The sequence below is a fragment of the Saccopteryx bilineata genome, chromosome 10 (assembly GCF_036850765.1).
Source record: "Saccopteryx bilineata isolate mSacBil1 chromosome 10, mSacBil1_pri_phased_curated, whole genome shotgun sequence".
NCBI classification, from domain to species: Eukaryota; Metazoa; Chordata; class Mammalia; order Chiroptera; family Emballonuridae; genus Saccopteryx; species Saccopteryx bilineata.
In genome coordinates, this window is record NC_089499.1 from 4209270 (window position 1) to 4232265 (window position 22996).

Consider the following 22996-nt stretch of genomic DNA (forward strand, 5'->3'; position numbering starts at 1 on the left):
AAATAGCATCTTATTTTAATTCGGAAAAAAATCTCATTTTTTTTTTTTTCCTTTAAACTCTTGAGATGCCCTGCCCCAATCCCATTCCCAGGAGTCCTTATCTTGAAAGCTCTCTGCAGACAAGGATTCCTCCTCATCCTCCGATGAGGTGGCTAATGTCTGTTATCCCCATTTTATCGCCCAGGTAACTGAGTGCGTCAGGCGCCTTGCCCAAGGACGTGCCCTGAGTCAGGGGCACAGGCGGGGGCAGAACGCGCTGTTCCCGGCGGCCCCGGCTGGCGGCCGGCCGACCTCCTCCTCGGTGGCCTCGCCTCTCTTTGAACTGCCATAAAAATAGGACTTTCGAAAATTCTGACGAGTGGATTGAGAGCCTGCAGCGCTGCATTGATTAAAGATGACTTGGTAACCGCATATATTAATGTTATTCATTGACTTACAGCCAAAAGTCATTTATTTACCAGATGCTCAGCCTCCCCGGAACTATCTCCTTCATTTTTCACTGATTACACCCAAGCACTTCCCTGTAAGCGTGCGAGAGGACGGTTACATCAGACACCGAAGTAAAAGCCTGCGTTGTTGTTTGGGCCCCCAAGAAAAGAGACCCTCTCTCTCCACCGCACGAACGCCCTGCCACGGCCTCCCCGGGACCACCCGCCCCTCTCCCCACCCAGCAGGACCCCTCTAGCCACCAGGTGCTTCCGCAAGTGAGTCACCCACCGATCCCAGAACACACCCCTGCCTTCTCTCCTCCGACCCCCTCCCCACCCCACCCCACCCCACCCACCTCCATCCTTCAGCAGCTCTTCTTATCTGAAGGTTCATCACAAATCACCTCCCTAATAAGCCACCCCCTGTTCCCCCACCCCACCCCGGGTCTTTGATGGCCTTATCTGACGCCATCTTCTCTGGGTCTGGCTGACTAGCCCTGTGCCCCTCTGTGTAGAGCACCAGCCACTGGCGGGCAGGGAAGGTTTTAGTCATGTTTTTGCCATTCGAGATGAAAAACCGGCCAGGGTGGGCAAACTTTCCCTGTCCAGAGGCCGGTTTAGTCAACGTTTTTCGGCTTTGTGAGCCATGAACAGTCCCTGTTGAGTCTTCTTTGCTTTCTTTGGTTCAACTCTTTAAAGATATGAAACCATCCTCAGCTCCCAGGTCTGCCGGGGCGGGGGGGGGGGGGAGCTGGCTCCGTGTGGTCCTCAGGCCTCAGTTCACCGGACCCCTAGCCTAGGAGATGTTTCTTGGATTGTCACCCACGGTCCTGAATTATGTGGGTAACTACTTAGTTTGCATGTGCAGACGTTTTGGGGTCGTTGATAATTGTTGTACTGATTTTAAAATAGCAGTATTTGTCATAGAGAATGCTTTCTTCCACTTTCCAATATTGCAAAAGATTGGTTTTTGGCACTCTTACCTTTATATATATATACATCTTAACTTTTTGTACTTTGAGCAGAAATTACACCCTGTAGTATCTGTGTTTATTTTGTCTCAAAACTCCACACAGCTAGATGCAGGTGCAACTGGCCCGAGTGCCCCGTGACCCTGCCAAACCCCTGCGTGCACCCCGTTGGCGTCACCCGAGGGCCAAACGCCACCGCCTCGACCAAGACTCTGCCAGCAGTGTGCGGCGTGGCTCTTTTAGGAAGTGGGATCATAAAACTAGCTCTGCCGCACGGATAGGATTGTTTATTTAAGGTGTTGCGAAATCTCTCATTTGTTCCGTCCACGATTGCTCCGAAGCAGGATCTTAGTTAGACAAGTTAATATTTATAATGCCCGACGCCCAAGGAAGAAGGACAAAGACGTGGTCCCTTTCAGGTCTCGCTGACCTGGGTGACCGTTCAGTGCCCACACAGGGCCATTGTCACCGCCACCTCCCCCCTCCTCCGGGCCCCAGGAGTGCAGCAGAGTTATAAGCATTAAGCGTTTAGTCATTTCCTGCAGCACGTTCCTCAGCCTGCGTGGTCCTCCCCTGGTAACGGATCTAACCGAGCCCCGGTTCAGACAGCCCGTTTCCATACCAGCAGCTGTCTGGTTTACTATCTTTTTTTTTTTTTTTCCCAGCAAAAGTGCCACAGGGAGCCCTTTTTGACAACCTCAGGTTAATATTCCAGCCTGTTTCTCCTGAGGACACCCAGCGGAGAGTCGCCTTGACTGGTGTTGCTGATAATTTTTCTGCTGTGTGATTTAGGAAACTTCTGCGGATGAGATTGTTCTTAAAGATGTCACCTCTGAAAACCTGTGAACTTCGGTGAAATTTAATTGTGCGTGGGAGGGCGCGTCGTGGTTTTTATCAGCGGGCTGAAGGTCCATGTGCCTTGGGGGAGTGCGTTCACACTATAATGGATGGCTCTCCGGTGGTGCGGCAGAGAGATGGACAGGTGTAATAACCCCAGCCTCTAGACAGCATTAATTACAGCATGTTGACTTCTCCCTTTGGGCAGGGAAGCCATAATTTTCAAATAGAAAGTTCGGTTAGCTAGGTGACCATTTAAGGAAGCAGAAAACAGCAAGAAGGAAGTTATAAAGTTTTCTTGCCAACATTCTCTTCGAAACTCGAGCTACTTAATGCACGATAAGGATATATAGTCTAAGATAGCAGAGAATTTGATTAAAAATAAGCTTGTCCTGTAAAAAGTAAATCGGATCTAGAGTAAATGTTTAAAATATCTTTGCCTCGTTAAAAGACCGTGGGCTTAAAAAAAAACCAACTGATTCTGAGGGGGAAATAAAACAGACAGTGGGCTTGAGTGCCACAATTTTAAAAAATATATCATTTGATGTTTACTTACATTTCATATCTAGAACATATAATTTCCTATCTCTAAATTGGCTTTTGAAGATGGAAAATGCAACAAACTGAGGTTGTACTGAATTGATTGTACTTTTTAAACTTTGAACAACTCTGGTGCTCAAACCCTGTTTGAACAAACCTGGTGCTATATGTTTGTTGCATACGTTTTGGAAGTAGGTGAGTGGAAATGGTAGAAAATATACTGTCTGCTTTGGTTTTTCATTCCCAGGCTGAGTGTGGCTGGATTCACAGTCTATCGGGTGGAATTTTATGAAATTGCCATTTATTTGGGTCAAAAAAAACCCATCAGATATTGGCAAATTTACATAAGTGGTTGCGGGCTACCACTCCGCTATTTCTTCTTTGCCGTCCTTCTGAGACTGTAGCAAACCCCTGCCAACTGGCCGTGGGTGAATGGGACAGTCACAGGATAAAAGTTTATTCTTGCATAACAGATAATACATAACAGATAGAAATAGATAATGGGAGGTGATAGGTATATATAAATGATAGGTAGCAGATCGACAATAAGGATAAATAGTAGACGATGATACGTGATGGAATTTCTGGTGTGACAGAAAAAGCATTTTTATCCCTTGCAATGTTTTGGAAGAAACAATGGAAACTCTTTTTCAAAGTCAACACCCTATGACAGGCATTCTCTCAACCTATCCCGAGTCAGGGGTTTTGAAGTTCTCCATGTCTTTCTTTCATGAGCTGAGCATAATTATGATATAATAGTAGTTAACATTTGCTGAATACCTACTAAGCGCCCCTGTCTGTAAGAAGGTCTTCACATTTTCTCATTTCCTCCTCAAAACAACTCCAGGGGGCAAGTAGTAGTATTACAACCCCTTGTTTTACAGATGAAATTCTGGGGAGAGCAAGACAGCTCAAAACTTGTTTTTGAGCCCACACGGTGTTGGTTACTCAGTGGCAGGAAACGTGGAGAATAAGAGGAAAAGCAGCCAACCTGCATCACCTTATGTCAAATAAGCTTCCCCTCTGTGTCGGAACCTCAGAATCTCTTATCGCTGTGGCCTGGTAGCAATCATACTTCTGACCCTTGACCCCAGGACGTTATGAACCTCTCCGGTGCATCATTCTCCTTATCTATAAAATAACATAAAATGATCTAGCTTACAGAGACATACAGATTTCCACTGACCTGGGACATCCTCAGATGAAGACAACATAGTCTAACCTGCTCCAGAACTGGAGAGAATCACTCTTTGGTTATTCTGCTTTGATAGTAATGGCTTTTATTTTTATTAAATATCACAAATAGATTTTTTTTTTATGTGTCGCCATTAAAAGTCTGAACTTCAAACACATTCCTGGACTGGGGGCTCGTATCATTCAGCGCGTCTGACCTTAGCGCCTGTCTCATCCCCCGAGTGTTCCCAGACCTGGGCCTGCACCAGGCAGCTCCGTGAGCTTTCCCACGGAGGTCACGGGCCTCTTCAGCCTTCTGACTTCCTAACAGACATCGCGGAGCAGGTACATAGGTTGTCAGGCTGTTTCTATGTCCTTTCCACTGCTCTCTGGGATCAATGTACTGACCACTTCTTTTTCTTTTTTTAATTTAGTGAGAGGCCAGGAGGCCAGGAGACTCCTGCATGCACCCCGACCAGGATCCACCCAGCAAGCCCCCTAGAGGGCGATGCTCTGCCCATCTGGGGTCATTGCTCTGTTGCTCAGCAACCAAGCTATTTTAGCACCAGAGGTGAGGCCCTAGACTAGAGTCATCCTCTGTGCCCAGGGCCAACTTTGCTAGAACAAATTGAGCCATGGCTGTGGGAAGGGAAAAGAGAGAGAGAGAGAGAAGAGGAAAGGGGGTGGAGGGGTGGAGAAGCAGATGGTCGCTTTTCCTGTGTGCCCTGACCGGGAATCAAACCCAGGACTTCCACACGCCGGGCCGATGCTCTACCACTGAACCCACCAGCCAGGTTCTTATTGACCGCTTTTCAAGTCATTTGTCTGCACCTCTCAAGTCATGATTTCCATCATCTTCTTCCAGGTTTGGCCAGTCTGTTGATGCTGAGTCCAGGAGGGCTTCCAAATCTGATTGTTGTGTGTGTGTGTGTGTGTGTGTGTGCTTTTTTAAAAAGTAAATCCAACACAGAACAGACAAAGCAAGTAACCATCAGCAGTCTTGACATCAACATGAGCTTCATTCGTGGTCTGCCAGGTTTTGACCACGGGGCACACTTTGTCACGGGTAAGATCCGTGCCGTGGAAATCCGTCAGGCAGTTTCTGCCCTAAACATCTTCAGTAATTAGCTTGAATTTTTTTCTAAAATACAACATTCTGCAGATCTGCTAGGCTCACTTCAGAAACACAACCTTTGACACCGTCAGATGCGGTTTGGGGTCCTTGAGTTCTCGCGGCCAGTGTTTGTTGGGTATTTCTTACATGGGACCGAGCTGGGGCTTTCCCGCCACACCCGTCTTGCTAGGGAAATGGATCGACCACTTTCTTCTTGGCCCCCTTTCTGCCGCCTTTCATCGGGCACGAGGTCTTGCTGACGGCCGTCGTGCTGCTCCGAAAGCCAAAGGGGCTTGCTTTTTTTATTTGTAAGTCTGTAGCAACAGATGGACAGGGAAGAAATTAGAATCTACCGACAACATTCCAACAGATCGGCTCTGTAGACTTAACAGTTTCTTTTCCTCAACCGTATTCTTCCACAGAAATCACGGAACTATCGTTGATAGGAGGTTCATTTTAAAGATGTGCCGAATTTTAGTAAATTGACAGTCCCTTGCACATCCTCCACATTCTATATGACCAAGAACAGGAGAGAAAAACAGACGGGATTACCGCTACACCCCGAAGAGCATCCGTGCACGTGAACCCTGCTACAAAACCTAGTGAGCCACAGGGAGGTGGTTTACTCTTCTGACGACTTCACCCGAGTCAGTAGCACCACTAGGCAATGTCGCCTGAATTCCCCAGGTTGCGGCATTATCCAAAGAAAGAGCTGAGTTGTTGTGGGGTTTTTTTTTTAAGTGATATAAGTGAAGACAGCTTTGAAGACAGTTGAATCTGGGTTGGCAAGGCGAAAAGTCAAACAGCAGATCCAAACAAGAGAAGGAAACGGCGCCCAAAATAAAAAGTGACGATACGTTCATGTAATTTCAACATGCTCGTCTGTGTCAATGAACTCAAGAATTTTCTTTGAAAGGGCCTCGTCATGTCTCACCGGTTGTTAGATAGACCAAATAGTTTTAAACAAACAATCTGTAGAGGTTGAATTAAGGTCCCATGATTTAAAAAAAAAAAGAAAGAAACATTATTAAAGCAGATGATGACTTAAGAGGGGTCGTCACCACGTACTGTCTGTGGACAGAGCTAACTCAGGCTGCCCCACTGGTACTGCCCATGCTGGGCCTACTTTGTGTATCTCAATCTCCCGTGCACTCCTCCTGGCCACCTATTTCACAACCCTTTCTATCAACAGGGAACAAGGTTGTGTACACAGCCCGGCTGTCAGGAAGGAACACCTGGAGGGAGGGGCGGCTCCTGAGGGCCGGAACCCAAAGGCCAAGACCCTCCCCCAAACTCCCCCAAACTCCACGGCCGCCTGCACCATTCCCATGTACCACTCGATTCTCGTCCAAAGAAGCCCTTTTCATGCAATAAAAACATTTTATTGCAATCATTTAAACCCTTGTTTTTTCCCACCTAATCAACTAACTCACTTTTCTTCAGATTAACTAGTGTCCAAAGGAAGGTAATTGATTAATGAGAAAACAGATTTGCCTAATAACTAGGCTTCTGGGGGCGGGAGGAGCAGCATTAGCCCCTAGGAGTAAGTTGGAGCAAGTTGGAGCAACGACTCCAGCCGGGAAAAAGCAGAGCTGGAACAAGCAGTTGCCCGGGGAAGGGGGGTGGGGGAGCAGACTCTCCGAGCAAGCGGCGGCTTCCTCCCCCTCCCGTGGGAGCAGACGTGGATCTTGGATTTGGCTATTTGCACTTCACCTGGGGTGGGTGAATCTGCAGGCGCAGAACTCTCTGGAGACGTTAAGCCGCTACTGCACTGGGCTCAGTGGGTGGGTGACGGATGTTTGAAAAGTGAATATTCAGAGTTCAGGGGGCAATTCAGTGCTTCCGCTAGAATAGCTGCCTTCTGCCCCTCCCTGCAGCCCAGCACAAGCCGCGGCTGCTGAGTCGAAGCCAGGTGCCAAGCACCTGGCAGCAGAGATGGACTTTGCTCTGGCTTCCAGGAGGCTTGGAGTCTTTTTATTTTACCTTTTCTTTTTCTTTTATTCCCCCCCCACACACACACACACACACACTTTTGCCAACTAAGCAGGACTGTTGGGCACCTAGGTCTGGCAGTTGATGCCATTTTCTTATGCATGTATTTTTTTTTTCCTTCCCTAAACTCACTTTATTTTATTCTCGGACAGAGCTTTATATCTGTCTAAACTGCTTCAAATCCCCCTGTGGAATGCGGCAAACGGTCAAACATGCAAAGTATAGAAAGAATGTTAATGTTAATGCAGTGCAGGAGCTCATAAGGTGTAGAGTCCTCCTGGCTAGACAGAGACACCCCTCGAGTAGGCTGTTAACCCCAGAGGCTCTACCTACGGGTGAGCAAATGCCTGGAGACGAGCTAAGTGTGAACAAATGCCTCAAGTAGCCAAGCTGCAGGGCTCACACACTCAGGAGGAGGGAGGATTTAGGAAAGGTCTGGAAAAAGAGAGTGATGTGGCGGACGGCTGCAGCGTGAATGCAAATCTGGGGGGCGCAATTTCCACTTCTTTCACAGGGCTTCTGGTCATTCTTTGAACAGGCTTCTTTCCTTGAGCTAAGAGGCAAACACTGAACACTGGCTTTCTAAATGGGCTTCATCTGGCTGCATTGTTTCTACTGATCTCTCCCAGCATTTTCTATAACGTTTCATCGCGTTCGGGCCTCATGTCAGGAGAGATGGTAGAAGGCCGTGTTCACCGATAGCTTCATTGGGCGGCTACTGAATAAATCTAGCAAATTCTGTGGCTGTAATTCTGAGTCTCCCTACTGGAGGCGGACTCTCGCCATTCTCAGGAAGGGGTAAGGCTACCTGACTACCCGTCCCTAACACATCGGAGGAAGTCGCTCGGCTGCTCCCCAGCCCCTGACCTCTGAACCCGAGGACATAACGTAGCTCGTGATAACAGGGCGGTGGAAGTAATTCATCTCCTGTCCTCTTTCTCCACCAGTCGCTCCTTGGATCCTCAGAGCCCTCCAAAAGGCATTGGGGGGCACTGGCTGGACAGGCGGGGAAACTGAGGCTCAGAGAAGGCATCAGCTTCTAAGATTTTAGAGCCACTGAAACACCTGAGATCAGAACACAGTTCCAGCTCCAGAGGCCCATTTTATTGCAATTTTAGCAAGATACATTTTCTACGGGAATCTCCCGCCTCATGGACTATGCGGGAGAGTCCAGAGAAAAGTGTCTCTTAGCGCCAACGTTGGGGCGGACACCAGGCTGAACACGCTACCCATCTGACCCCTTCGGGGTGGAGTCCTGATCTTGTAAAAAAAAAAAAAAAAAAAAAAAATGTATCGTCTAACTCTAGCAAGAGCAGCTGATTGACAGCTCTGGGGGGGGGGGGGTGTCAGGGCGTGGGTGGGAATGGGTGGAACCGGCCCGCCTTGCTTTAGGTGGGGCTCCTAGCAACGGTGCTACCCAGGTGTCTCCGCTCTGTAGCATATGCTCAACCTTTCGGTAAAGGCCACGGTCTTATTTAAAAACAAAATATCCAAAATTTCTATTATGAGCTTCCTAAATCCCCTGTTCAATGAAAATGCGGTATTTTCCTCACTCTTCTTCCGAGGCTGACATTTGAAAATACCATTTTCCTATTACGTTTCCTATCTTAAGCGAGGAAAGTAGGTAACGCCACAGAAAGAACCCCGTCTGGAATCCGAGAAAGCTGGGTCCTCCCCCTTGGTCAGCTCGGTTCTGTGACCCACGCGCAAGTAAGTCACTTACCCTCTCGGGCCTGTTTCTGCATCTAGGAGATTTAGGGGGTTTCCTATCTAAGCTTTGTGATCTCTCCCAACTCTCAAGTTCTATGATTCATTTCTAACTTAGGTTTCTCTTACTTAATGTTTGCTATGTTGTTCCGTTTGGGTGTTTATTCATTCTTGTTGGCCTAGCTGAATTTCTAATTGGTAAATCGCTTTATTATGAACCCCTTTCTGATAACGAGTAACCGGAGCGCACCCCTGCTGGGCTCGGCTTCGATCTCTGTTCCTGTGAACTTAATAAAATGGATCACAATTCTCACACGCGCTCTGAAATGTCAGCGCGCTCGCTTATCAGCGGCATCAGCCAGAAAGAGAAAGCCAGCGCCAATCACCTTAACAATAAGAAAGATCTACCCACCCATGTAACTAGAATGAAGTAATAGCGCAGGTTCAGGCAAGGCTTATCGGGGTTCTCCATCCATTTCTCTGTGATGTTAGGGACACGCCCCATCTTTGTTCACAACTTTTAGCCTCAGACAGATAGCACGAGGCTAGACCGCAGGGTCCTGGGGCTCTGGGAAGAACCTTCTACTGGATTCTAGGCGCCAGGGAACTCTCTCCCCACCCCCACTCCCCCCAAGCCTCGGGGGAAAACTCTCCTTTGTGTGTCATTGGCCTAAATGGGGTCACACAGTCATACCTGAACCGACTGCTGTGGCCTGAGGAGTGCTATTATGGCAGGTTTACAGCTGGGTGTCTGGACCAATCATTCTTGGGGGGCGGGGCTACCATCCCAGGCTTAGACCAATCAGAGCCCACCTCCAGAACAGAAGTCCAAACTCGAAACTGCGCCATGGCCCCCTCAGGCTGCAGGAGAAGATGTTGGGGCGTCAAGCCTCTTGCTCTACTGTCCTGCCTGTTCGCCTCTGAGCGCGTGGGGATAGAGGTTGCCTGTTTGGCCCTGGGCGCACCGGGCACCCAGTTCACGTCCTTGAAACTGAGCTGAGCTTCAGGTGCTGTTGAGCACACAAAGCAAAACAGAAACGCCACGGCCCTCCTGGCCTCTTCTTCCTCTTTGCCCTGTTCCTACCGTGGCCACGGCTCTGTCCCCCAGCTTTCCCGGCTGTTTACCTTCCACCCCTTTTACTTTTTAGCCACCGGTTTCCTTAGTCGGATGATAACCAAATATTTCCTGAATAATGAGTCTCTGAATATGCATATCCTCTAAATATGAATAGAAGCCTGTTTTGCAAATCTAGCACTAACACTTTAAGAGTGTTGTTGGCAGGACTCAGAAAATCAGGGTTTTCTTTTCTTTCTTTCTCTTTCTTTCTTTCTTTCTTTCTTTCTTTCTTTCTTTCTTTCTTTCTTTCTTTCTTTTTAATGGAAAACTGTACGACAGCAGAAGAGTTTGTTTTCCACCAAACAGACCCAACGTTTTTTGATTTCAATGATTTTGATATGTACTCAAATACGTATAAAATATTAAGTAGCTAAACAAATCAGACCTAATTGATTATCTCATCCTCTGCCACTAAAGATTGAACTTAGGACTGACGGGTCCACCTCAAAAAGAAGAAAAGGTTGTAGGAGGGGGTCAACGTGCTTTTACTTATTTATTTTTAACCCTGTGGCTAATCTAGTTGGGAGCACATGGCTTCTTCATTCAGCCCCTGTCTTCCCCCCCCCGTAGGCCCTGAGGCAGGGACCCAGGGAACTGGGCCATGGAAGGAGGTGACTCCGTAACAGGTGAATGACCAGCAGTAGGAAGCCCCCCTGTGGCTTATAGCAGCGTCCCTCTTCCGACACAAGGCCATGGCCACTGGCAGTGCCAGACACAGGGCCACCAACTTCAGCAACTCACGCGGAGTTTTTACGAGACTTTCCTGAGCACCGACAGCTGTCCGGTTCACCCTTATAAGATGGAGTCCCGGCCCCTGAGGAAAGGAGGAGGACGGGACACAGGCAGTGGCCGTTCGGCTGAGTCAAGTCAGTGGAAGAGGCAAGCCCGGGGTGCTGGGGTGGCAGTGAGAGGGGCACGTGGAGGGGGCGCCCACCCCTGCACGTGTGCAACATGAACCCCCACCCCATGCCAGTCCTGAGCTGGTTGAGAAAGGCTTCCCAGAGGAAGGGATGTTGGAGCTGAGAAGAAGGAAAGGAGGGAGGGAGGGAGGGAGGGAGGGAGGGAGGGAAGGAGGGAGGGAGGGAGGGAGTTTGGACAGTTCACCCCAGGTTCAGGAGGGTGCGCGCGCACGCACACACACTCACACTGTAAGCATCGCCTAACCCTCAGACAGGTGTGGGCAGCACATCCTCAGGTGAGTAGGTGGGAAAGGAACAATCCTGTCCTTGCCCTCTCCGATCACTGGGTGGCACAGGGATGCGGTTATGGACTGCTCAGATATATACAAACTTTGGGTCTTTTTTTTTTTTCAGGTGTAGAGAGAGAATCAGAGAGAGGGAGAGATAGGGACAGACAGACAGGAACGCAGAGAGATGAGAAGCATCAATCATCAGATTTTTGTTGCAACACCTTAATTGTTCATTGATTGCTTTCTCACATGTGCTTTGACCGCGGGCCTTCAGCAGACCGAGTAACCCCTTGCTCGAGCCAACGACCTTGGGTCCAAGCTGGTGAGCTTTTTGCTTAAGCCAGATGAGCCTGAGCCTGTGCTCAAGCTGGCGACCTCGGGGTCTCAAACCTAGGTCCTCCGCATCCCAGACCAACGCTCTATCCACTGCGCCACCACCTGGTCAGGCCAAACTTTGGGTCTTTAAGCTGCTGCTTTTCAACAATTGTCATCCTGAGTCCGACACATCTGCTAAGACTGGAGAGTTTAGGGGAAGAAGAGTCTAAAGTCAGAACGTGTGTTGGGCTGTCTTCAGACAGACTGTCACTATGAGCACAGCAGGGATAGTCCCCCATGATAAACAGCAGATCTGTCCCGTGGTTATAAAGTCCCACCGAGCTTAGGTTTGGCAGCCCAAACGACCTATAAAATAATAGGGGAAATAGACTAGTAAATCTCAAAGTAATTTTGTCTGCCAGATATGTGAACTTCGAGAAACTCACTACTATCCTAATCCAAAAACCCTACTCCACGCAGGTTTTAAGAGAAGTCATTGGATCTAAGCAAAATCAATTAAAGGGAACAATGTTCAGTATAAAATGACAGATGTCTTGAGTAACCCAAACTGACAGATATCAAATGAGAGCATAAAAACGCTGGAATATTTTTTTTAAATATGTTATTTACATGATTTTTGAAGCCAGACGTTATGATGCCATATCATTATCAGAACATCTGGAATCGGATTCAGCTGGACCACCAGTTGTTCTCAGGTTTGTGACCGAGTCACAGTCCTGCTTGTCTCCTTCTGGGTTCAAAAAACTGCTCGAGTTGGGCGCTTGGGCTGCACGCTTGAAAAGATAAATTATGTCTCGTGGAGTCGTTTTTGGAACCATCTGTGTGATAAGTGCTGATAGTTTCAGAAGCATCCCTACAGAAAAGACGATTGTTATGGAATAAATTTTACCCGTGGATGGATGCCTCCACCGGCGTTTATTAGAGCTTCCAGGAGAGCAGGCGAAGGCCCTATTTTAGGCTGATAGTGTCGAAGTTACGTCCTTTGGGCTTGTGGGAGTGCATTTCTGTTTTTATCTGTTTGCCTTTGCGAATCTGAAGAGGCAAACCTGGTCTCCACTCTTCCTGCACCGCTGCAGAAGTTGTTGTGCATAACGTCTGGGGAACGATTTTTTCACTCCAAACTACGTGCCTAAGCAAACCACTCTAATTTCAACCACAAGGTGTGCGAGTTTTTTTGTGGCCCTGTGACATCTAAACTAGTCACGAACCATCGGAATCCTTACCATGAACACACAAGTTCCTCATTTTACTTTTTGCAGAACAGAATTGTTATAAATCTTTATTTTTGCAAGATGAGCTTCTTTTCAGGCAGACAAGTGACTTTTGCTTCCATTTGCCTGGGGCATTCACCGTAGACACACAGATCTATATGAACTGCCCTCCTCGGTAAGTATAAAACTCCCAGGACGGTCCCTTTCCAGTTCATCCCCACATCGGGGTAAGTGCTCTGTCCTTGCCACACGACACACTCAGAGACAGGGGCATTCAAATGTTTGCAACAAAAAATCAGACTTGTTTGTGAGGTTTGCAAGATGGCTTTTGTTGTTTAAAATAAATCACCGAGAAAGGCTTACTATGTCCGAATGTCAACCTTGCCAGACTGTATTTGAAAAAGCTCGTGCCAGCACCGTCTCCTTCTGCCGTTGTGTATGTTAGAGCGATAGCATTTTATAAAATGAAAGGAGCCACAGTGATCATCAGGGCACAGGTGATGAAATTATTCCAAAGTACACAGCCATTAATGCCGCGAGCCTACACGCAGTGATGCTCATAAAACCAGTAGATCTGTATCATTTTCGGAAGCCACTCATCTGAAGCAAACAGAAGCATCCTTGCACCTGTGTGCTTTTCAGGCTACTGACTGATGTTAACGTGTCATCAGAGCTCCATGTTCTAAGATTCTGACGAAACTTAGGAACGAGTGGAAATATGTAGCAGATCCTGTAGATTCTTCAGAGGACTTTTCTACCAAACGGGGCCCCTTTGTATCATTCTACGGCTGACACCTTACTGTATATTCATAGAGGAAGTGGGAGCAATTATTGAGATTTTTTTTTTTCTTCTCAGAAGTCTGGTTACAACATTTTGCGTTGTAGATATCACACGGGCGCTGAAACAACGAAGATATTTAAATTCAGCGAGAGGCTGATGAGTTCTCACTGTCTCCTCGGTATGGAGCCACGGCGCCTGAAAGGGTGAGGTTAGCGTCCACACGTCCGTGCCTGAGAGCTCACGTGCACACGCCCGTGTGCCCAGACCTACCAGAGACACAGCAGCACCAGAGTACCCGGGAGTGGTTCCGAAAATGGGTCTGACTTGAGACGGAATTTGCAAAAAGAAAAAGGAAAAATAGACCTTTGCGACCCGGTCAGGGTTCTGACTACACAAGAGGAAAGCCTGCAATTTCTTTACCTTTCCTAACGGCAATTACAATTCGTTCCTCAAAGAACCGATCACCACATTAGAGGCATTGAGTGTGTTCGTTTCTTAGGGCTGTTGTGACACAGTGTTCTGCTCACCCAAGTGGATGAAACAACAGAAATGTGTGGTCTCCCCGTTCTGGAGGCCAGAACTCCAAGACCCGAGGCGTGGGCAGGGAGGGCTCCCCTTGGGGCCGGGAGGGAGTGTCTGTTCTGAGACTCTCCCAACTCCTGCTCGTTTGCCGGGGATCTGTGACACCCCTTGGCTTTTAGATGCATCCCTCCCATCTCTGCCTTCATCTTCACCTGGCCTTCTCCCTTTGTGACTCTCTGTGTCCAAACTTCCCCTTCTTATGAGGACACCAGTCGTATTGGCTTAAGACCCACCCAATGTGACCTCATTTTAACTTGATTAATTACATCTGCAGTGACCCTATTTCCAAATAGGTTCACATTCTGGGATACTGGTGGCTAGGACTTGAACACAGGAATTTTGTGGGGTGGGGTTTGGGGAGGGGCACAGTTCAACCCATAGGACTGATAGAACATAACCTAGTTACCCAACCATTTTCTTGGGTGATGGAAAAGAAAAGGAAACAACAAGAATAAAACATTATAATGAAAACAAATTAAAAGTCTGCTCATCAAAACAAGTATCCTGGTTCACAATAATACTTACTGAGGACCTGCGTGGAGTAGGCATTTCCTGATCATGGGATTAACTGAACTACCCAAGTGGTTTGCTTTTGGGGAGAAATGAAAGCTCCCACACTGTAAATCTCATAAATGCCAGCTAATATTGCTCACCAAGTGAAATGGAGTGAAACCATAGAGTCATGAACTATCAGGGGAATAGGGAACTCTGAAGACCCTCTCCAGTCCTGGATGAAGAAACCGGAGCCCAGAGTGGTTACATAGTTAAGGACACATGGCTAGTTCATGGCAGATTAGAGACTGAAATTTGAATCCCTGACTTTGATTCCTAATGCAATGACCTTCCACTGATCCCAGAGTAGGAAGCTGACCACGCCCTAGCCCTCCAAGTTATAGAACATCACTCGGTCTATTGCACGCTTGCTTCTAAATGTCTATTGGTACTGACAGTTGTCTGAACCACTAGCTGGAGTTGAGATATACAAGGAAGAAAACAAGCAAATGGCTTTCAGGTCACCCCTCCCCCCACATCCAAGTCTTGGACATTCTGTCATGGTTCAAGGAGTGGCTACTTCAGAGCTTGCAAGGGGACAGTGTGCCTCGTCACTGGAGAGCTCTGGTGGACACCACTTCAAACCAGCGATCCACCGCAATATCACCGGTGAGGGAAGAACCGAATGTCATAAGTCTCCTGATATGATGCAATAAGTATATAGAGTTGCCTACTAACTGTCCTTTCAAAAATATTTAACCAGGATCTAACTAAGCCCTTTAGGGTTAACCTCCAAATTGACAGAAGATCCTGGGGATAAAAGAACAGGGTAAACCAGGCCATGAGAAAATAATCCAACAAATCCGGAATGCGGGACGTTCTACAAGTCAGTTTGTTAGTCTCTTCAGAAAGCCAATAATATTTTAAAAAAAAAAATATATATATATATATATATATATGAACTGTTCTAGATAAAAGAGACTACAGAGCTTACCAACCAAATTGCAATGTGTAGACCTTGACTGAAACTTAGTTTCAAAAAAAAATAAAAGACAGTTAAAAACGACATCTTGGAGATAAACAGGAAAATTTGAATGTGGACCAGATATTTGATGATCTTTAGGGATAAATTGTTAGATAGCTGTATAATCATGGTGCTGTAACTAAGGAGGAGAATATCTTTTTATGGGTGAAATGGGAGGAAGTATGCAATGTCACATGACTCAGCAAATAAACACATCTTCACAGATAAAGATGGTAAATGTTAACAACGGATGAATCTAGGTAATTATTATCAGAATTTCCTTATACAGTTCTTTCCGCTCTTGAGTGTGTGAAGAAATATGGTTAATTTTATTTATTTTTTTTTTTTTACTGGAGTGAGAAAATTAAGTGAATGGACATCAGGCCCCATTTCCTTTAATAACTTTTTACTAAAGTTAGTAAAAAGATTAGTAGGGGTTAAATAAGTGCCCCACAGATTAGTAGGGGTTAAATAAGTGTTTGCTGGCTTTGAATTTCTATAACCAATTTTGCTGGTAGTTAGATTACCCTTCAGCAGGGGATGGATTAAATTAATTATGGTTTGCCCGCCCAATACAGAATCTATGCGACCACTTAAAATAACAAGGAAATTATTTAAGTACTAATTTAGAAAGCTCTCTGAGCTATACTGTTAGGTGAAAAAAAATGAAAAGTAAGGACCAGGGTATATAGGTTAACAGTTACTTTAAAATGTATCTGTTCATAAATATTTATATTTTTTATATAATTATATATTCTTTATATGTAAATAGACCATCTCTGAAAGAATGCACAAAACCTCTGGGTTGCATCTAAACCCACAGCGGACATCAGATTTAAGACGAACGCTTTTCTTTAAGATCAAATTATAAGGATGTCTACTCTCCCCACTTCTATTCAACATCATCTGCGGGGGGGGGGGTTCTAACTACCGCAGTCAGGCAAGAAAAAGAAATTAGATTTGAAGGGAGCACGTAAAACTGCCCTCTCTTCACAGGTAACAGAGCCAGTGAGAGGGTGGGCGAAAGTGGGTTTAAAAGTCGTGAGTATGCAGAACGCAGGGCTCATTCTTGTATTATTATTTATTATTTATTAATTATTGTATTATTATTTATTTGTAGTACAACTATAAACCTACTTTTGCCAACCCTGTATTTTGAACTCCACTTACACACACACACACACACACCCAAAAAACTATGAGAGCTAATAAACAAATTCAGCCAAGTTGCAGAATGCAAGATCAATACACGAAAATCGGGTTATTCTCATACCCTGGCAGCGAACACTCGCTAGGAAGGCTATAAAAATAAATAAATAAAAACATAAACTGTAAGTGTTGCTGAGGAGGCAGAGAAATGGAAGCCCCACGCGTTGCTGGCGGGGGTGTAAAGTGTGGCTGCTACTGTGGGAACCATTGTAACAGTTCCTCAAAGAGCGTGACCGAGAATCACAGCCCGGCCCTGCAGTTCCCCTCCAGGGGGTGGGCTCAGGAGGATCAAGAACACGTGTGCACACAAACACTTGGACGCAAACATACACAGCAGCCTTATTCATGACAGCCAAGAAAAGAAAGTAACCCAAATGTCCATCAACGAAGTGAACAGATGGACAAATGTCATCTTCCCATACAATGGGACATCGCTGAGCCATAAACAGGAGTGAAGTTTTGATACGTGCTACAACGTAGATGAACTTTGAAAACATTATGCTCGATGAAAGAAGCCAAAAACACAAGCGGCCATATATTGCAGGATTCAGTTTATAGGAGATGTCCGGAATAGGCCGATCCATGGGGGCGGGGGCTGGGGGGGGGGGGGAGAGGAGTGTACAGGATTTCGTCTGGGGGTGATGGTGACTCTACTGAAAAGCACTGAATACACTTTGAAATGATGGGTTTTATGTTCTATAAATATGTTTTGCGTCAATTAAAAACTTTTTTTTTTTTTAAAGCTGGGCTCAAGAGGAAGGAAGCTGGATGGCCAGGGTACAAGAACGTAGGTCTAGGAGGGAAAAAGGTCACTATAGACGCTCTTGTCCCTTTTCAATTTTGTGCCGTGTGAACTTATACACCACAAATTTTAAAAGTGAGAGATTATAAAGTAAATTGCTGGGTTACGATCTTTACTGGTAAAAGGAGTAGCAGAATTTGTGTGTGTGTGACAGAGACAGAGAGAAAGACAGAGAGGGACAGATAGGGACAGACAGAAAGGGAGGGAGATGAGAAGCATGAACTCTTTGTTGCAGCCCCTTAGTTGTTCATTGATTGCTTTTTCATATGTCCCTTGACCAGGGGGCTCCAGCTGAGCCAAGTGACCCCTTGCTCAAGTTAGTAACCTTGGGCTCAAGCCAGCGACCTTGGGCTCAAGCCAGCGACCATGACCATGGGGTCATGTCTATGATGTCACACTCAAGCCAGCGACCCCTCGCTCAAGCTGGCGACATCGGGGTTTTGAACCTGGGTCCTCTGCATCCCAGTCTAACACTCCATCCATTGTGCCACCGCCTGGTCAGGCTAAAACAGGTTTCTAAATAGCCTACTCTGAGGGCTTTAAAACATAGGCTAGGTCGAGGTGGATGTGCATGCCTGGCCTGTGGGTCAGATCACCTCTCCAAGTCCCCTTTGGATGCCAGGGGCTAGAGGTCAATACGTCCGAGAGGCCAGACTGATCTAGAGACTTGTTGGGAAGGTATAATTCCCTCCCTCCAATCAATGACAGATGATAGTTGGGCGTCACCAAGCTGACCCGTGCACCTCTGCCACGTTGCTACCCTGTGTGAGTGCCAGGCTGCTCCCACTGATGCCCACTCGGCCTCAGCCGAGCTGGATTCTGAGTGGGGCGGTGGGGGGACTCAGGATCACCAAGCAGTTAGATGAAGAACCAGACCACACCCAGACCCACTGGAGCAGAGCCATGGCACCCCTGCGGGCAGGACCCAAGCACAGGCCCTTCCAGCCCCCGCCGGGGGGAAGGACGGGCAGCACTGGGCAGCAGGTGGACGGTGCTGAGAGGCGGGAGGCGCCTCCCTCGTCTTCCTCTACAGCAGGGGTCCCCAAACTACAGCCCGCGGGCCGCATGCGGCCCCCTGAGGCCATTTATCCGGCCCCCGCCGCACTTCCGGAAGGGGCACCTCTTTCATTGGTGGTCAGTGAGAGGAGCATAGTTCCCACTGAAATACTGGTCAGTTTGGTGATTTAAATTTACTTGTTCTCTATTTTAAATATTGTATTTGTTCCCATTTTGTTTTTTTACTTTAAAATAAAATATGTGCAGTGTGCATAGGGATTTGTTCATAGTTTTTTTATAGTCCGGCCCTCCAGTGGTCTGAGGGACAGTGAACTGGCCCCCTGTGTAAAAAGTTTGGGGACCCCTGTTCTACAGAAAGGTTCTACCTTCTTTCCAGGAGTCAGCAGTTCACAGGAGGGTTCCTACTGGGTGCCTGCCTTGGGGCTTATGTTTCTTCATCTGCGGGAGCTCTATTCCTTTGGGTTAAAGCAGGGTAAAATGATAAGCCACACATCAGGTACTAATGCTTCAGCGTGAATTACAGTGTGAGTTTGCTTTCCAGCCCATTAGCTGCCGGTGAGGCTGTTGAAGGCCGGCGCACGGGAGCAGTGGGTTTACCGTGAGCAATGGGTAAGACAGGGACAGGGTCCGCACAGGAGTCACCGGTACAGGCTGCCGAGCCAGCGAGATGCTCGTGAGGGTGAGGGTGTGCGGGTGTGTGCGCGAGCGTGTGTGCGTGGGTGTGTGTATGAGTGTGTGCAGGTGTGCGCGGGTGTGCGGGTGTGCGGGTGTGTGTGTGAGTGTGTGTGCGTGGGTGTGTGTATGAGTGTGTGCGGGTGTGCGCGGGTGTGCGTGTGCAGGTGTGTGCGGGTGTGCGGGTGTGCGGGTGTGTGTGTGAGTGTGTGTGCGTGGGTGTGTGTATGAGTGTGTGCGGGTGTGCGTGGGTGTGCGTGTGCAGGTGTGCGCGGGTGTGCGGGTGTGCGGGTGTGTGTGTGAGTGTGTGTGCGTGGATGTGTGTATGAGTGTGTGCGGGTGTGCGCGGGTGTGCGTGTGAGTGTGTGTGCGTGGGTGTGTGTATGAGTGTGTGCAGGTGTGCGGGTGTGCGGGTGTGTGTGTGAATGTGTGCAGGTGTGCGCGGGTGTGCGGGTGTGTGTGTGAGTGTGTGCAGGTGTGCGCGGGTGTGTGTGAGTGTGTGCGGGTGTGTTTGGGTGTGCGGGTGTGTGTGTGAGTGTGTGGGTGTGCGCAGGTGTGCGTGCAGCAGTGGCAGGGACACCTTGGGAAGGTTCTAGGAGTATTCATTACAGAGTCTTCTCTGTGTGACAAGCCACCCTAAGACTTGGCTTAAAACAATGGTTTGTTATTTCTCACAATGGTGTGAATCACACTGGCCTCCCCCAAGCTCAGTCGCATGGCTGCGGCAGGGGGTCAGCCGGGCTGCCCTCGGTGGGGACAGTGGAGGTCTGGGCCCCTCCCCCTATCGTCGTCTAACGTTCTAGAATTCTTCTTCGTATATGGTGGCAGAGTGGTCCAGGAGCTGAAAGGTCTCTAGACGTTCCTGAACTCGCATACCCCATCACTGCCGGTACTTTCTGTGGGTCAGTGAGAGTCACGACGGACCAACCCAGACTCCAGGTGTGGGCGGACGGACTCTCCCTTTTGACAGGAGCGACGGTGAAATAGTTCTGTCACGGTTCCCACTCTCCCGCAGGAGGCAACATGAAGCCCCTCGACGTCCTGAGAAGCGGCTTCAACGTCGGGGCGTGAGGGAGAGAGAGGGGAGGTTTGCTGAGAGGAAGTTCAAAGACATGGAGGTAAACGTTGTCGATTTCAACTCTTCCACCAGCTGCGCGTAAATCCAAAGGAGAGAAGTGTGACAGTCCACCGCTCGGCCTTCCGTGGAAGCCGCCACAGCAGCGTCCACTTACCGGGGAGAAAGTTTGAGCTGTTATCACTTCCAGACTGACCAGTCTCCTAAGGTTTAGAATTGCGGGGTGAACGGCCGGCTCGCTGGCCGAGACCGGGATGGCTTCTCACATGGAGTCCCGGTCAGTCTGTACTCACCAACACTCCTGGCTTTCTCTTTCCTCTGTGCTGTGTTTTCCACACGTTCTGTCACTTCATCCTCATCCTGCGACAGAGGTACCAGGACGAGCCCTGGCTCATTACTGAAAACAAGGTTCAAAGGAGCTCACTGCGTTCTTCAAGGTCACCGGAGCTAGCTGCGGCACAGCGGGCTCCGAAGCCCGGGACTCGTAACCACTGCCCGGCCCGGCTCCCTGTTTGCGGTCAGTGACGATGAAGTAGGCGGTGACTGGCGAGGACCGCTCTGTTCTTTCACAAACCGGCCTAGACCATGGTTTTCATTCTGCTTCTTGAAGAAAAGAAAGGACTGTGTCAAGAGAAAACAAAACCCAAAGACATCAACACTCTACAAACTACCACCCAGGGGCCTTTTCCCGGGAGTGCCTCCCAGCCGGCAGCCGCTGTTCCGAGTGCTTTGATACGTCATCTTAAAAGGCTTTCGGGAAAGAGAGCTTCTTTTCCTAACCGTGCCCGGTAAGACCGCCATTAATAGGTTTTAAAAACAGCCAAGCACAGGATTTTAGCAAATCCTGGCCGAGTTATCCGGGGAAGGCATTCCCCCTCCCATCGTATCTATCAGGACCTTGTAGCCAATCTGAGGAACAGATGCTTCTTGGAAAGTTTAAGAAACAAATTCCTCAAATCCTTGACACCACCAAGAAGGGAACTTTCAGTCATACTTTTGGGGGGCATTCATGTACTTGGGGACAGGCGTAACAGTTCAGGGAGCAGACACGACTTCAGATCCTAGCCTGACCAGGCGGTGGCGCAGCGGATAGAGCATCAGACTGGGATGCAGATGACCCAGGTTCAAGGCCTCAAGGTTGCCGGCTTGAGCACGGGCTCACCAGCTTGAGCGTGGGGTTGCTGGCTTGAGTGTGGGATCCTAGACATGACCCCACGGTCACTAGCTTAAGCCCAAATGTCACTGGCTTGAAGCCCAAGGTTGCTGGCTTGAGCCCAAGGTTGCTGGCTTGAGCAAGGGGTCACTGGATCTGCTGGAGCCCCCCGGTCAAGGCACATATGAGAAAGCAATCAATGCACAACTAAGATGCTGCAATGAAGAACTGATGCTTCTCATCTCTCTCCTTTCCTGTCTGTCTGTCCCTATCTGTCCCTCTCTGTCTCTGTCTCTGTCACACACACACACACAAAGAACTTCAGATCCTAAATCCTAATTAGAAAAACCGAAGGAAATAAAAATTGCACAGACAGTGGGAAAAACTTAATTATGCTTTTTTTTTTTCAAACATAGGCTTTCAACAATTTACTTTCCTTTAAAAGAGAGAGATCGAGAGCCTTTCAAAAATATAAACCATCACAGACAGAGCAAGGCCCATCAGCAGTACTAGGACAGGTGCCCCCACCCCCACGCTGCTCAGTTTCAAAGCGTCAGCACTGGTCCAGCAGAACGCTTATTGTCTTCCGGGGAGCAGGACGTGTTGGATTTTATCCCAGCTGCCGGGAGGTCTGTGTTACGTAGTGCCGAGTCTACCATGTCCAGTGGACGAGTCTATAGTTTTTAGTAACTTTACTGAGTGCAGCAACCATCATCCTGAATCAGTCTAAGTGCCGTTACATCTCTGCTCCCACCCCTCGGCTCAGGCGGCCGCCGATCTCGATCCCGTTTCTGTCTCTTCCGACGCTTGAGTTTTCTGGATACTTCATGCAAACGCAACATGCGCTCGCTTGGCGTCCTGCTCCCGAGGTTCAGCCACGATGCAGCCCGTGTCCCTCGTGTGCTCCTTTCTGGTGCCGAAAAGGATTCCGTTGCGTGACCTGCCACATTGGGTCTACTGATTGATCAGTTGGGGGACATGTAGGTTGTTTCCAGCGCAGGGCTACGATGAATACAGCTTCTGGAAACATTGGTGTGGTCAGTCTTTGCGTGGAAACGTTCTCGTTTCTTCTCTTGGGCAGATACCTGGGAACAGAATTGCTGGTCATGTGGCCGTGTTCTGTGTGACTTTCTGAGAAACTGCCAGGCTATTTTTCAAAGTGATGTAGCTGATGTTTGAGATGAGGGGGATAGATTGTTTGCTGGGAACCACCTGCTTCTTCCAACAGACACCAGCAGCCCCCTACCCCCACCCCCCGCCCAGCTTGTACTTCAGCGGGCTCCAGCCTGGATCCCGGGTGTAAGGAGAAGGTTTGGGGACGGGACTGCCGGAGTCACGACCGTGGCTCTCCTGCAGTGGAAAGACATGTCTCTAGGGAGACTTTCTAAGAAAAGTCACAATGGTGCACGGGATTGAAAGGACCAGACAACGATTCCCAAGGAAGGCAGCCGCAGTCATTGTTTTAATGGGGACAGAGCTTCCGTTCGCAACGATGAGAACGTTCCGGACGTGGGTAGTGGCGACAACGGTCGCACAACATCATGAAAAGACTTAATGCCACTGAATTGGGCACC

At 48.3% G+C, this 22996-nt stretch overlaps 1 long non-coding RNA gene and 1 pseudogene across 1 annotated transcript; one reads left to right on the forward strand and one right to left on the reverse strand.

Annotated features, from left to right (window-relative positions):
• Nucleotides 1-535: 535 nt before the first annotated feature.
• On the forward strand, nt 536-6411 carry LOC136314239 (uncharacterized). The gene is made up of 4 exons (XR_010727287.1): nt 536-704; nt 3661-4294; nt 4384-4520; nt 5486-6411. It is a non-coding gene; the product is annotated as an uncharacterized lncRNA (long non-coding RNA).
• Nucleotides 4717-5497, reverse strand: LOC136314238 (small ribosomal subunit protein eS1-like; annotated as a pseudogene).
• Nucleotides 6412-22996: the final 16585 nt, after the last annotated feature.